Raw genomic sequence first — 16,395 nt, 5'->3', positions numbered from 1 at the left:
GAATCAATACATAGAAATACTGCAGACAACACTGTGTCCACTGCTCCTTGGAGAGAGACATAGACAGTTGTTATGCTGATCAGTCTGCTCCAAGCTATGTGCAATATTAAATGTAATTACCATCCATAAAAGAAACTGCCCTTTAGCTATTCATTCACATACAGAAGTGGCAGAACACAGAATGGGTCAGTAAAAGATGTTTCCTTCCTGTCATCAGTAATAACACTTCATCTCCAGCCATGGACTGGAGAAATCGACTGTGTTTGGTCTCATGTCGTGAGAAAGTCCCTGTGTTCTGATCTTCATCAAGAGGGGCAACTTCATCTAGTTGGAGTTGTGACCTTTGCATAGCTGAGTAGGATAGCAAGAAAGATATTACACCAAATATGGAGTTTTACGTAGCATCATAAATGCATTTGTCATTCATCTCTCTCCATATGTAAAAAAGAAGGACCTTTTAAATCCATTCTTCTAAATCCTGCCAAATCGCTAAAGAGTTTTTTTCATCAGGTCCAATCAAAAAAATATCTTTTCTGCCCTCTGTTGAGTAGAAGACGTAGCTCTTGGGGCTTCCAAATGCCTTGGGATTATTATTTTTGATAGATGGGAACGCCATGAAATATGAGAATTACAAAAAAATGCTTGTGGTCATCTCTGATTCAAAATTAAGTCTCCTGTACAAAACCCAGACTTCTGCATTCACCAGAGAAAGAGGATCTTTGCTGCCATCTGTTACCTAACCACTTTCCTAGCTTTGCCTTTGTCCTGCTGGGAAGTAGGTTATATGGAGCTAAACGTGAAGAAGTATGTTCATATTGAGCCTTTTTTCTTCAACAGTATTCTGTTCTGCTACACAGAATGCTATTCCATACAAATTTCATTTCTTTCTCCTAATTACCATCATCTTGTCCCATTCTCATTCTACCCTCTTCCTGTACACAACCCCAAATACCCTCCCAAAATGACATACCACTTTTTTGTGCATCCATTGTTTCAAACTGTTCATGACAGTGATGACAGTCATGGAGGACAGTGTCACTGTGGTTATGTGCAAAACTGGAAGGAGGCACAAAGGTTATTGACGTCCTCCAAAGGCTCCAAACACAGGGAGACAATTAATAGCACAGTAAGGGTTGCAGTGTTACAGAAGGCATCAAGTACAGCGAGCCCTAGTAGGACTCATTTTCAAATGCGCAATCACATTTGCTAAAGCTATAGCTGAGTGTACAGAGAGCCATAAATACCTGGAACTACAAAAGGCACAGGTGGGCTAGAAGGAAATTTATAGAAAATGTGTTTGTGAACACATTGACTGAGTCAGATTCACATTTCAGTCTCTTCAAATTTGTCTCAGCTTTTTCACTTGCAAACATTTGGATGGTTGGTTTCTATGCATGCAGGTGATCCTTTTGTTCCTAGGAGAACATGTAAGTATGTGCAATTTTATGAATTTACATGGTATTCTCAGTATTCACACATCTGTGTGCATTTCTGCTAAATGTTGGTTCATTTCTGTCATACACCCATACACACATACATGCTGTTATGTGAGTATATTTAATGGCAGGGATATAAAAACACACACACAGTCTCTCCCCTTTTCTACTTAGCTTTTCCTATTGCTCCTATCAAAAGTCCTAAGATGGGTATTCTCTATAAAAAAATTACCATTTCATATAATTACTGGATGTATAAGCATGGTACAGTCTATAAACACATTAAATGAGACAGGTTTTTCTGCAAAGAGTTGATATGTTAATTAAAGTGAGTAAATGAAAACATTTAAATTAAAAAAAATTAAAAGACAAAATATTATTTCACAGTCCCACTCTGATGATAAATTTTGTTTTAATCAATCAAAAAAGTGGGTGAACAAAAATGGTCAGGAAAAGGAGGAGGGCAGGGAAAAGGGAACTAATATAAGGTGACATGGTTAGTTTAAACATGTGCATATGACAGTTGAGTAAACCATCAGGCAATTATATCTCACTAGAGTACCTAATTAATTTATGATAGCTCCATATAGATGTATTATATCAAATCCCACATTTTAAAGGCATCTAAAGCAGTAGGTGTGGAAGGAGAACAACATCGAAGGGACTGCAAATTGATGCCATCACAACAGGTTGATGGATTGATTCAATTAATCAGTGAGTAATTTCTAAGAGTTCTGCAGGAATTTATTTACCAGACACTTACATTGTTTATTTTGCTCTCTGGAGGCTATCTGTACTGTCATTTTTCTTCATTATTCTTCTTGTTTCATCCATCAATTTCTGACAAATATTTTCATGCCGATATCTGGCATGTTATCCATGTAAATTGTCCACATTTACTGATTTGAAGCAATACCTTCAAGCTTCCAGTAGCCAAGAATTTTTGCTTATTTCCCTGGGGTCCTGAGAAATACTAGCCATCTATAATTAATATGAAGACATGTTTTCCATTTAATCTTTGCTTTCACTGTCTGCTCAACATGACAGGAATGTAAGGTCTTGTCTAGCATAATATGTGAAAACCTGCTTAAATTTTAGACAGAAATCTACTATGCAAAACATTCTGAACACTGTTGATGCTAAATAAGAAAAGTGTTCCATCTTTGGTTTGGCCTTATCTTTTGTAGTTCAAATCCAGGAAAACAATGCAAGAATGTTTTGAGAATGTCAGCATTTTGACTATGTTTTCCATAGGATTAGATAACTTTTCTATTTTAATATTGTCATAGTATGTGCTTCTAAGTCAATAAATAGATCAAATCACAGATTACACAATGGCAGATACTGGGCAGGACAGAGGTCCATAAAGGATGAAGAGCAGAAACAGAAAGGAAACAATGCTTTGAAAGTGCTGAAACTCATTTAGACAAAAATTTTTATTTGAAACTACCAGAAACACTGACCTCTAAGGAAAAAAAAAGGAAAGCAAAAAACCCCACCTAGTTCTCATGTTCATTTCATACATATACGCAGCATGTGTGTGAATTTCAGGCATCTTCAGCACTGGCCAAAATCTGACCCCACTTTTAGGCAGCCAGAAAAAACTTCTTGGGAAAAGTAAAATATCCCAGTCCCAGCAACAAAAGCTGCATCATGTGACAGCCTTCACCAGTGGATTTAGAAAACTCCACCCTGTCTATTAAACTGGAGAGCATCAGAGGGATGGAGGCAAATAAATAAATAAATAAAGCAACATTTAAAGACTAATGAAGATACTGGCAAAGTGAAATTATGGTACAAGTCAGATTATAATCAAAAGTTTGTGGTGCAAAGTTAATGGTGGGGAGAGTGGCAAAACCAAGGACGTCAGAGGAAACCATGTAAGCATGACTGAGGGATTGGGCCCTATACCACATACTCCAGCTGACTTAGAGGAGTATCAGTGCCTGGACTGTATGAACGATGATGCTGTGCTGTTCCTTGTGTCTGCAAAGATGTTCTGGGATCAAGAAAGGCAGCACATGGTCACATTGCAGGTGGTGGTAACATGCAGGCAATGATTTCAGAGAGCCATATAACATATAGCCAGCACCATTTGCTTCTATCTTCCCATTTTTCTCTGTCCATCAGTTTTGTTCTCTTGGGGTTGTTTCCATTCATGCAAATGGTTGCTAGAATTCTTGTTATTAGCTTTGATATTATTTTTTTAATATTTTGTATCAACAATCAGAAACTATTTCCTTCTTCCTAGCAAGTGTGAAAATTACACCCCCTAAAAAAAATGGGTTGTAGCCTTAGGTACAAAATTTTTAGTTCTATCCCCAGGTCTGGCTTTTAATAGACAGATTTGAGCCAGACAGTTCTCAGTGGTACTTAGTGATAGGACCAGAGGCAATGGGAACACACAGAGAAACATCGTAGTTTCCTCTGAATATCAGAAAACATGTTTCTATTATGAGAGTGATCAACCCAGAGAGGTTGTGGGGTCTCCATCCTTGGAGGCAATCAAACCCTATCATCTGGACATCATGCCGGGCAACCTATGTGAGGTTGCCCTGCTTGAGCAGAGGGCGGGGTTGGACTAAATTATAACCAGAGGCACCTCCCAGCCATTCTCTGATTCTGTGATTCACCTGTCATTTAAGCTACAATTCTTTCCCAATGGAAATATTCCTAGCATCTCAAGAGTATGCAAAAATCTTGCTTTTTGAGCTGAGGGAGTCTCTGAATTTACGTTTGTAGTAAAAATAAAAGTTGCATGTATTAAAAAAAAAAAAACAAACAGGAAAAATATCAGTTTCAAAAATGTATCGGTTATTATTTTTCCCTTCTTTGAGTCCTGCAGTTGGCTACCTGGATAAAATCCCAGCTCCATTAAGGTCAGTAGGAATTTTGCTGTTTGTTTCAGTGAGAATTCAGGATCTCACTTTTTGCATTTAAGATGCCTGAATATTTGCTTTGCTTGAAAAACAAAAACCTACAGCAATTATCCTCAATAATTTTTAAATGCTCTACAAAAATTCTGATTTTTTCCCCTTTCATGCTTAGCATTTGTGAAATGCATGGTCTGGTGACATAAAAATTTTATCTACACTCATTTGTGCTGACCTACATAACTCGCTCATTGCCATAATTGTGCCAGTAAAATCTTTTTATCCTTCCCACTATTCTGTGTATTTCATTTCATGTGAATGAATATCACTCCAGGGGATTAGCGCCCTGGGAGACTTTGTGCAAAACATGAGTATTAAGGAGAAATCAGAAGATATTTGCATATCTATTTGGCCAATGTGATAGTAGGAATCTGCTACATGACCTCTTTTCCCTTAAATATTAGTTGTAACCTACAATTCTCAGTGTATTTCATGTCCTTCTAGCTTCTTGCTCAATTGCACAGCTTTCTTCAGACTTGCCAAGCTTTCTATTGAGCAGACTAATTCAGCAGCAGGGAAATTTTTGCACATAAACAGAAAGATAAAGCATAAGCTCAAAAGATGGGCCAGTAATGCCCTGTGCTTTTGGAAATCCACTACTTTTGCCAAAAGCATCACTCATTCTGGAGTTTTTCCTGTGCAAAAATGCCTCTTGTTCATTAATTCACAGCCTGAAAAGTAGTTCCTGACAACTCTGTCCAAGTGAGACCCCCCCAACCCTGGCAGCCCTGATATGTCCAACCACTTAGTCTGCTCCATGAAAGAAAATCTATGAGAAACCAGCACCGTGTCTTCAGGCCCGTTCTCCTGAGCTTGTCTTTCTCATGCCTGGACACTTGAGACTGCTGCTCCACAACAGCCTCAGTTCTTATGGGCATGTTGGGTAACTAACTAATCTGTACATCTGGGGAGCTCCAATTAAAACTAAGCAGGGTCTCTATGTCCTTAGTGTAAAAGCAGCCAGCATGTCAGTGGTGCTGCGCCACCTGAGCAGGAACAGCTCTGGTCACACATTTAGCGAAGAAGTCCTTCAAGCAGGGGCAGCCAGGAAGGGCAGCAAGATCTACCTCCCTTCTCCCTGCTCCCTGCTCCTGCCAGAGCCCCAAACACTCACACCCTGCCCCAGCTCCACCACCAGCAGTACCCAGAGGTGACCAATGGTACCGTCCAAGAGGTCACATCCTCTTGGCACCAGTGGGAAAAACAAGTCTGGATTGTCAGGAATCTCTTCCCAAGTCTCTGTTTTAACTCAGAGCATGCCTTTCTTGTAGAAGAAGCAGTCAGACTTTTGTCTGGTTCTAGCTCTTTATATTTGAGGTGGCAAAGCTCTCCCTTGCTTCACTCCTCTGAGACTTTGCACTTGCTAGAGAGTTAGTTCAATTAGAGGAGGGAGTTTTGGCAAGTAAGGACAACACTCCAAAACTTTTGCATTAGGAAAGCTACAACTCAGGTGCACTTCTGAAAATAAACTTTAGGAGAAAAAGGATAAATCACTATTTGAAACTGAACATACTCAACCTCTTTTATGGATGTGAAACCATCCCGAATCACTTGCATAATTACTTGGTGTCATTACTTCTATTAATGCTTACTGATGTGCTTATTTGCTTTACTTATTACTATTTTATAGTTAGCCATTTCAGTAAAGTACTTTTTACATCTAGAGAAATCAAAGGAAATAGCAGGAAAAACTGACATGAAGGTGTTATATGCCACCAGAGGACTGCTGGGCTAACCATCAGGATCAATCTCAAAAACCATCCCCAACCTCAGACTTACAGACCATTTACACTAAAAAAAAGCCTTCTCAGTCCTGAAAGCCACCTGAATTATGGCCAGAAGTTCTGTTTAACTCAGGCTGTCAAATTCTGTTTAACTGGGTTGACCGGTCACACCCCCAGCTCATCTCCCAGAACTATCACCTTTGCTGTAGCTTATTCTCTTAAGGGCTCCATCCTTGTGAAATGGAAGTTCATCATTCAGTTCTTGTCCCTGAATTATTCCTATTCTGCACTTCAGTTTTCATCTCCATTGTCCATAACAGAACCTGGAGAAACAGACCAGATGGATTCATAGAAGGACCTGCTGGCAAGTAAAACTACAGGACTTTCTGGAGAAATACAGACAGGGAAGGGGCCTTGAGGCTGATGCTTCTCAAACATTACAGGGCTGTTTGAAGTAAAGAACTGGACCCAGCAACCTAAGCTGTCCCTTCAAGCATCTTGTTTCTGTGATGTCCATGAGGAGAGATAACCTCAAGCCAGGTTCCCAGTTTCACTAAAATTCAGAGGATCTTAAACTCTTTTCGGGTGTTTAGCTTAGGTGTTTCTGAAAGCCCCACTAATGTTTATTTTGATTTTCAAATTCCTCTGAAACAGAACAAAAGGACCTTTGAAAATCAGTGCTCTGTGATTAGACCCTACGGACAGGTACACTTCACTCATCAAGCTAAATAAATTCAGTAATTTGATTCAGCCCTTGAGTTTCAGGGCTCCACATGTATTACACCCTGCTAATTTCCCTGAGATTTTTCACAGCTTGTATGGACAGAGAAATAAAGATTTCATCCACATCTGTACTGATATTTTTATTTTGCCACTGGTGACTTTTGCCTGAGCTCCCGATATAAAGGATGCATGTCAGTAATAACAAAAATAGATGATCTGCAACAGCCCTTGCACTGTGACAGTTTGTACAATACTTGGTTGCCCTTTAACTCCATCACTTCAGAATCTTCTCCACTACCATCCGTCCTAAACAACGGGGAGAGGTTTCTTGCTAGAAAATGTATTTTTTTTTAAAGTACCTCTCTGGAGGTACAACTCTGCCTTGAGAAAAATGCTGTTAGCCCTTCCCGTGTGTCAGAGTGGAAGTTGCTACTACTTATAACTAAGATCCTGTCAGTTACCTGCATTTACTGCTAATTCTCTTTAAGATCCTGAAGAAAGTGAGCAAACACATTAACAGGAATGTGCCAGGAACAAGTCACTATAATTGCCTTTCTGGCTTTCTAAAACCTGCTGTTGGCTTACAGCAGTCGCAGACTCATGCCAGAGCCCACAGAACAACAGGAATGGGCACGGGTAGCCTGATCCAGGCCAGCACCTGTCTCAAAACAGGCACATCCATAGCTGGTGACCACTGTGATAGCTGACGATTTTTTTTGATGCACTTGGAGCACACTGGAGGTTTGGACAACAGAGGAAAATATCTGTCACTCAGGCTTTTTTATCTGAGAAGCTAAGGCGGAAAAAAACCCTTAAGTGAAATGGGATGTGCATTAAAGTGTTGTGATGGCCTCCCTGGGGGTTTCGATATCTTTGCTAGGATCCAAAAGGACAGAAATCTTTCTGCTGAGATGCCTAGGTACAGGTAAAGTTGATGTTTCTACAGAGCCAAGTCTTCCCCACGGACCATTTCTGCAAGCCTGGGCACACAGGATACATATGTAAACCCTTTCCAGTTTACACATGTAAATTTCATATGAAATAATAATCATGTTCATTTCTGGGACCCTCTCATACCTCTCTGGAAGTGTAAACGGGCCTTCAGAGGGGTGAAAGTGTAAAACACACCCATATGAAGGCTCCTGCACTTGTTAAAAGGAGCACAAAGGGGGATTAGTGAAAACAAGATGCTGGTCCAATGCTGAGTGCTGAGTACCCACCTTCTTCAGAGCTTTTTACTGCTATCCATAAATAACAACAGGTGCAGTAGATGATTTCTTTTTCTTCTAAAACACACAGCAATGTCTATTTGGCAAGAATTTGAAAGATGGGATTTCTCAAGCCAAATGCAACCATAAAACTGTGCTGCCAGGTGCTGGAGAGCAGCAGCTCTTTTGCCTTCATCAGTGTTTGATACCATTCATATTCCTGCACAGAGGGCAAGAAAATTAGGGGAGGGGAGAAGATCAGAGAAGATTAACAAACAGTGAAGAATTCAGTATATTCAGTAAAAGCTTAATGAGAGAATCCCATGGTAACCATCAGGCTTTGGCTTTTGTGCACAGCTCCCTGCAGAAATGCCACCAGCACATGTGGTCTGCTGCTGACACTTTCTGTTAAAGAGAGAAAAATTGTGAAGTCTGGATTACTCACAGGCTTGGCAATGGGAAACAAAGCTAGGGGCATGGCTCATGCATGTGAGCATGGGACATGTACCTTGGCGTCCTGGAGAAGATGATCTCAAGGTATCAGGTAGCCATAGTAGAGTATAGGTAATTAAAATGGAAGATAGTGAGCTTAAACTACTTTTAAAGCAAAAGGATTTTTTTCTTTTTCAAAGAGGGCTTGCCAACTTTTGCAGCATCAAAATTTAAAAAAATTACTTCAGAATCCTTCAACATTTTTTACTGCATATATAGTGGGGGCTTTTTTCAAGTAATAGGTGCCATTTAATATCAGGTACCAAGTCACTGAATAGCTTTCTGGACTAAAAGTCCAGAGTTCTTTCTCTTATTTTCTCATCTTGAACAGACTATCTTCACCCTGACTTCCATCCAGATTCATACCAGGCTTTGGTCTTAACTTTGCTGAAAAGAATAGGTATCAATGGTGTTGCAAAGGAACAAATTATGAACCCACACAGCAACAGGCTCAAAGGTCTTCTTCCAAATCCCCTTGCTGTGACAGCTGACAATCTTGCTGACCTTCCTACTGCACTGTCCTCTGGGACTGAGATCAGACTAGCCTGAAATCAATGTAACAGGCTTTCAAAATAATAAAGACTTAAAAAGCATTATGTTATCATCAACTCATGCTTGGACCATGTTTATAGCAACCCAGAAACACTATTGACGGGTCACCTACTATGCTTCTTTTGAAAAAGTAGCACTATAAAAACCTAACATCATGAATTACTGCAATACAACTGTATTCCACCACACTCTGTTACAAATATGAAATCTACAGATGCCAGCCCTCGCATTGCTGTGGGTGAACTGTGGTGGCACGTATTACATGGGAAGTTGGAGAGTCTCACTGCAGAACCTGGGAGTTCTGGGCACTCTGTCACTGAGGAATTTGCTCTCCTTGCACATCCCTGATTGGTTTGCGAGTCTGAGTTACACCAGTGAGTCATGCTCAAAGCCTCTGGCTGATAGCAAGGGATATTTCTAGCCACCAGCCTGGCAGCCTGTGTTACCAATTCTTATTGATTAGAAGAGAAGTGCCCTGGATAAAACCAGCATCTTCCAGGGACTTTTCCAAACCTGAAAAGTAAAATGTTTAATATTTATCAAGACAGCCTGAAATAGGTCCTGAAATGGGAGAAAACATAATGTTAAATTAGAGATATTTACTCTAGAAAAGATGGGAAAAAGTCAGGAAAATATTGGCTTTGGAAGTAAATACAAAGAAATAAAATGGCAGCACACCTTAAAACCGCTTCATCTCCTAGCTGAGTCTTGGGCTGGTTTGTCCAATTTGCTCAGCTTGCAAAGCTGACATGACAGTTTTATACTCATCAGAATTAAGGACTAATTCCTTAGACAGACCTCTCTTGGGTATTGTATTTCTAAATTAGACCCTAAGCTGATGTAAAAAATCTGACACTATATCTTCTTATTCACGAAGAATTCCTTGGACTCGAAATGCACCTCTTCCCTCATCCCATCACCTGTAATTTTGGTACCAGCTCTGAAGTTTCTTATAATGAAGAGCTGTCTGTCACACGTAAACTTCTAATATGCAACAGAACTTCAGAAACCCAGTGAGAAATAGCCACAGGCAACCTGCTCCCAGTGTCCCTGCTTAGTCAGGGATTGGACTTGCCCATCTCCAGAGATGCCTTCCTACCTCAGCCATTCTGTGATTCAGGAAAATGTGTCTTCTTTCTGGGCAGCAGCAGGTATCCTTGTCAGGCAGTAAACAGAACTGTTCATGTAAGACTAGCATCACCCATCTTACAAACACAGGGTCTATATACTTTTCTGTTACATAATTTTGAACATACAAAATTGTAAAAAACGCACTGTGCTAGAATCACTACTTGTGGAAGATTTAAATAAGAATGCAGCTCAGTACCTGCCTTGAATGAACAAATGGTGATGGGAAGCAATTCAAGCTTAAAGGCAGCAAGGTGTCTGGAATAGACAGTATCAAAAATCCTGCCTGTGAGATTTGGAGGACCTTATCACAAAGGTAAGTTGCTAGATCTTGAGCTCCTGTGTATGCTAACTTTTCCTATACACACTAAGGAGGCGGCTGGTGCTGTTACACTTCTTTCTTTAGAAGGATACCTGAAGGCACATCAGCAGCTAAACAAGGAAGACAAGTGCTAGAAAGGAGATGTAGGCATAGCAGAGGAAGACCCCGAAAGAGTGAAGATGTTTTAGAGCAGGTGGAGAACCAGATGAGTATGTTTCATACCAAAATAGAGCCTGGTCAGGTTTTACAAGATTCAACTATGAGCTGCCTTACTGCTTATCCAGATGCAAGTGGACAAAACTTTTGTTTCAGCTGATGTGATAGTGAAGTTCACTCCTACCATATGTAACAAATGCACTGGACGTTGCACTTAGGAAGCTTGCTGTGTCGAGTACATGTCTCATGCTGTAAGTAAATGCATCTTTGGAACCTGAGCTAAAGCTCTGTATATATGCTTTCATAGAGAAGACAAAGCTTAAGGAAAGCACAAGGTCTGAATCAGGGTTAGGATGCTAGGAATTAATATGGTTAACCCACGGAGGGGAGGCACCTCAGCAGATGCTGTTACAGGCCCCCTGACTTTTCAGCTCATATTTTCTCCCACATAAGTATCAAGGTCTGTTCTGCATATTCCTGTGTATTGCCACTACATCAGCCATGGAGTGTGTAGGCTGTGAACTGTGTTGTCTGTTTTCTCCCAGAGGTAGTTGGCTTGCTAGAAATCACCTTCCACATGTCACAGGACTTGTGTGGTCACCAGCTGCCGTGCTCATACTGATACAAGCAGCTCCTAAGCTTCTGCAATTTCACCAGTGAGGAATACCTCCTTTGGAGTTCCCAAACTCCAGCCCAGGGTGTTCAGTTATCTCAGTGGAGTGGCACTGACCCTTGCAATCCTGTTTCGGAAGAGATTTTGTGTACTGGCATTTTATCATGAACAGTATTTCAACTTTTTCCCCCTCTGTTCAAACAAAACATGTTTTGTTTCACCCCAATGTGAGGTTTTGGAAATGAAAAAACAGTCTTTTCACAGGGGTTACAGCTTTGTGCTGTCTCCTTTCTAGAGCCTGTGAAGATGAAATAGTTGATTTCAGACATGCATTTTAGCAGCTTAATAAACAAATCACCAGCACTCCTGACCAACTTGAACAGAGTCTGATTGGTGATTTTTGCATCCTTCAGCCAGTCCCTGGGACAGTGGGCAGTGCTGGTGGCTGGATTTGCCTCTAATTCTCCGTGTGTGCCTGCAGGTAAATAAAATGCCAGTGCCTTGAAATTTTTCAGAAGTGCCCTGTGGTTCTTTCAATGAAGTGAGGTCATTATTGCTACTTTAGATGGTGAACATCACCTTTGTGTCACCCCACCCCGAGATCAGCAATGCATTGTCTACCGGAGCTACTTCAAAAATGTTTTTGTAATAATAATCTAGTATGCGCTTAAGGGTATCCTCCAGATCAGTTATCCACAGCTCCTGGGCTCTCTAAAGTGCATTATCTGCTAGTATATGAGCTTCTGCTTCTGCCTCTAGAATATAATGGACTTTCCATAATGAAAGTATCTATTAATTGATTCATGCGGATTAGCTTGTTCAAATGTTTCAGACGTTGCTGTACACATTTTATTGTCATATGAAAGAAAAAGATACAAATCGTCTGCATGTCCTAACCATATCTAGTCTTTCACACACATTTGGGACCAGTGAAGTATGTTTGATCCTCAGACTTCCCGTAACATCATTGTCAGATCCATAAATCTTTTCTGATGCCTGGAAGGAGTTTCCTTCAGTGTCACTGCTTTCTTTCCTTTCATTTTCCAGGTTAGCTTTGGGGTTTTATACTGCAGAAGTCCTGACAGGCCAGGAGAACTGGGTTTTGGGCAAGCCATCCTGACCTATTCTTTTAAAAGATTCTTCATATTAATGATACTTTTCCTCAGAATTTCTGCTCCATTTTTTTGCAGACACCAATACATGTTGCTACAGGAACTTCTCTTCTGGGCTTGTATTTCACTTTGAAGTTCTGCTTTGTAGGTTTCTGATCATGTGCAAAGTCTAGGTGGTGAAGAAGCTCAAGATTTGTCAAAAATATCCCCTAGGCTTTGTGATCTATTTTAGCTATACTGTGCAGTATGTGCTGATATCCAGTGACAGTGGTAAATTCTTTTCTATTTGAGTACAGTTTTGTGTGATAGTTCCACACTCTCAATCCTTATGCCCCTAAAATGTCTCCTGCAAAATACTGTTTTGTCCACTATTTACAGCATATCCACCTTTTCAGTGTTGTGACCTGAATTTCTAGGAACATACCCTGGCACTCATCCAGTGACTTTGTTGCTGCTGTTTATTGTGGTTTAGAAATAATACAGTCCCACATTCTAAAAGTTCTCATCAAATTTTCCCAATAAGCTGTGCTTTTTATTTTGGGCTTCATAAGAAGGATTTGTTTTCATCTGTGCTGGGTAAACCATCATGATTATTATGGATTTTGATTTTTCCACCAAGAAGTTAGAGATTTGAAAATGCTTTATTGTTTTTGCTTTGTTTGAACAAATCTAGAATATTTTTTCCAACGTCTGATCAAAGTAACTCACACAACACCAATTTTTATTTTGTTATGTTTCAGTTTTAGATGGCACTCCATCTTACGAGTAGTGCTATTAGGTTTATGTTGAGTGTCTCTATACACTAGATTGTCAAGAGCAAGGACTCCTACTCCATCTAATATTTCACTGTACCCCTTCTGGGCTTGTGCAGTTGCTACATGAATATACCAGAAGTCATTATTCTGGAAAAGCCATCATGTAGACAGACAAGTGGGGGTACTTTGAGACCTTCTTTGTCCAATCTGACACAATGTCCAGAAGCAGACTGCAATTGCTGAAGAGGGCATGTAAGAGATGTCCTCTAGGGTGGTTAGACTGTAGCCAAGCTGTATAGAGGAGGAAAAGACAAGTGAGACACTTGTCTCAGGAGTCATGTCTTGTGTGATGGCACACAAAAAAAAGAAGACTGAGAGCTGCACAGTAGCTCAGGCTCAGCAGAGACAGTCTCTTTATTACCAATACTTGATTTTTGTAGCTACAGAAGGCCCATGCTCACTTACCTCACACTAGTGACAGTAATCTCAGTGCTGAGGTTTTCCCCTTTTTCAGTTATGCTCAGCCATATGTCGTTGTTCCCTGTCACTAATTGCAGTCATTATGGCACATGTGTTAGTCACACTGCATTTGGAAGTAGTTGAATTGTCAGAGTATGTGAGGCATCAGGTATCGTTAAACATACCAGGAAAAGCTTCCTCTAACTTTTGTACTAGTTCGTAGGAATCCCGTAGACTTTAAAATTGATGCCATGCTTCCTGATGCTAAAGAAAATGCTCTTAGGAGTGGCTCTGCTGTCACAGCTATCACACAGGCATCAAGATTTGCCCAAATACTTGTATCTAAAACTGCATTTTCCCACTATATCTCCATGACATTATCAGATATAAACTGTATGCATGTTATGACTTAGACTCAACATTCCAAGTTGTTCTGCCTATTCTGGAAGAGCAGGTCAGTTAACATAACCCTGTCAGGTGACATATAAGTGCATTTCCTCACACTGCATTGCAGCAAAAATGAAAGTGGCTGCACTGTTGCTAAATTCTCCATCTGTGCTCTGCAAGGACCTGGATTTTTTCCTGTCCCTGTGTCATGCAGAATGCTTTGCTCTTACACACTTCATGAATATCCCTAGCTGTCCTCCTCTATTGCCTCTTCCACCTTTCAGAAAAGAATGAGTTTGGGCTGGCAGATGCCCTGAAATCCTAGACAAATTGTTACTGTCCACACACAGAGTCACACACTGTCCACTCTGTCTCATCCTTAGAGCAAGTCCAACATAACCAAAGTGCATTAAAACCACTGGTAATATGCTGTCCAATAGATCTGCAGACACATTGCAAATCTGGGCAACCAGCGCATGCACAGCCGTTGCACAGCACATGCACAATCTGTCAGGTGCTTGCTGCTGATATATTGCATTTGTATGCTTCTTGTCTGGGGACTTTTGATCAGGAGGATGCAAGGTCTCTAGCAAACAGCAAATTTATCTGGTCTTGGAACATCAACCATTTGGCAAGAAGTACTGCTTGGGGCATTTTTTCTTTGAACAATGTGGTCTGGCAGACACTGCATGCTTCCTGTGACTGTGCTCTGCCACATGCTTTCCTTCAACTGTTGTGTTGTTGATGTTGCCTTCATATTTCTTTTTTTTTTTTTTTCGTTTCTACATCTGGTTACTGGCTATACAGCTCTTCATCATACACATTTCATGAATGATTCTTATGACACAGGAAGTCATCTTTGGCTCCTTTCCTGTCTTACTGTGTTCATATATTCATTGTGTCCTTCCCTGCCTGAACTTGCTCTCCTCTTTCTCTTAGAGATGTTTCATCTGATTACTGAAGCTGTTGTCACTTTGTTCCTTTTATATATATTTTCCCATTTAAATTCATCTGATACTTGAGAACCACTTCTTTTGCATATCTCTTTGACCCTATCTCTTAAGTTCTTCCAGTAAGTCTTTTTGCATCACCTTCAGATTATTCCTTTCTATTTCCTATAGAAAATATTACCTTGCCTGTATCTGACAAACAACTGGTCTCCTTTCTCATGGTTCAATTCTGCTCTGTCACTAGCACTTGTCTTGATGTACTCTAACTAGACTTTTCTCTCATCAGTACCTTTGTAGTTTCCACCATCCTAACCCTTAAGTTTTGCATACACACCTCCAAACTTGGCATCAAGTCATTCCTTTTCTTCCACCAAACCCTGCCTAAAATACTTAATCTTAGTCCTAAAGGTCTAGTCATGAATAGCTAATTAGATTCTCCTTTTTTTTTTTTAAGGAGAAAAAAAACAAACCAAATCAACCCGTGTCTTCTGCCTTATGTAGGTATCACCTTATGTTATTGTCATTCTTCCTTCTCCTTGACTGCACTACTTTTCATTTGTGCCAGTTTTAGTCTCTGCACTCTTTCAAAATATTTCTGTAAGGAAGCATTATGATTTGTACTGGTGGAATTATAGAAAAATCAAAATGACCTACCTGTGTGCACATGACATTTCTTGTGCGCACATGACATTTCCAAAAGACCACAATTTAGTGAAATGAATACGTAATTTAACCAACATTAGGCTAAGTCAGTTCTCTTTGAACAGGACTTTTGGTCCCTGACAAATTTCAATTCTTAAATACAGTGGAAGAGAAGCTCAAACTTTATGTCAAAACCATTTATTCTCAGTGAACTTATCATAGCTACACTGATGCTCTACCACTAGTTCAAGCACCAGTTCAGGAGCAGCCATGTTTCCAGAAAGCCTCATGAAGCAAATTCCAGATTCTCTCAGAACAACTTATTAGGAAGCGTGAAAGTGTGAACTGAGTAACTCAATTCTGGAGTATGCTGTTTGCTGTTAGGATGATTTAATGGCAGGGAAATAGCTCAGATTTCCCTGTAACTGTGGTAATACAGTCCTCACAGCTGATTACCAGGTTGTCATCTTTAATGAAGTTGAAAACATGCTGACAATTCAGTAATGTTTTCTTTTCAGCTGTACAAATGCTGTGGCAACAGATTACAGCTGGATTGTAAGTACTTAACAACAGCATTCTAAAAAGAAAAGAATAATTGGGATGAGAGATGGAAAGAGAGAAAAACACAGAAATAAATTAATTTAATGGAAAAGAAATGCTTTCATTACTTTAAAATTAAGAACTACAACAGCAGAAAAACTAGTCCACAACACATTCTCCTTACAGTTTTATGTACCAATTTTAAAGCTGTCTTTCTGCCAGATGAAAAAAATGAACTTCTGCAAACTGTAACTGTTAAATAG

Source organism: Pezoporus wallicus, unplaced genomic scaffold (genome assembly GCF_028554395.1).
Source record: "Pezoporus wallicus isolate ANWC-B61680 ecotype Strahan unplaced genomic scaffold, APGP_CSIRO_Pwel_v1 contig_3817, whole genome shotgun sequence".
NCBI lineage: Eukaryota > Metazoa > Chordata > Aves > Psittaciformes > Psittacidae > Pezoporus > Pezoporus wallicus.
This window is presented reverse-complemented; position numbering follows the sequence as displayed.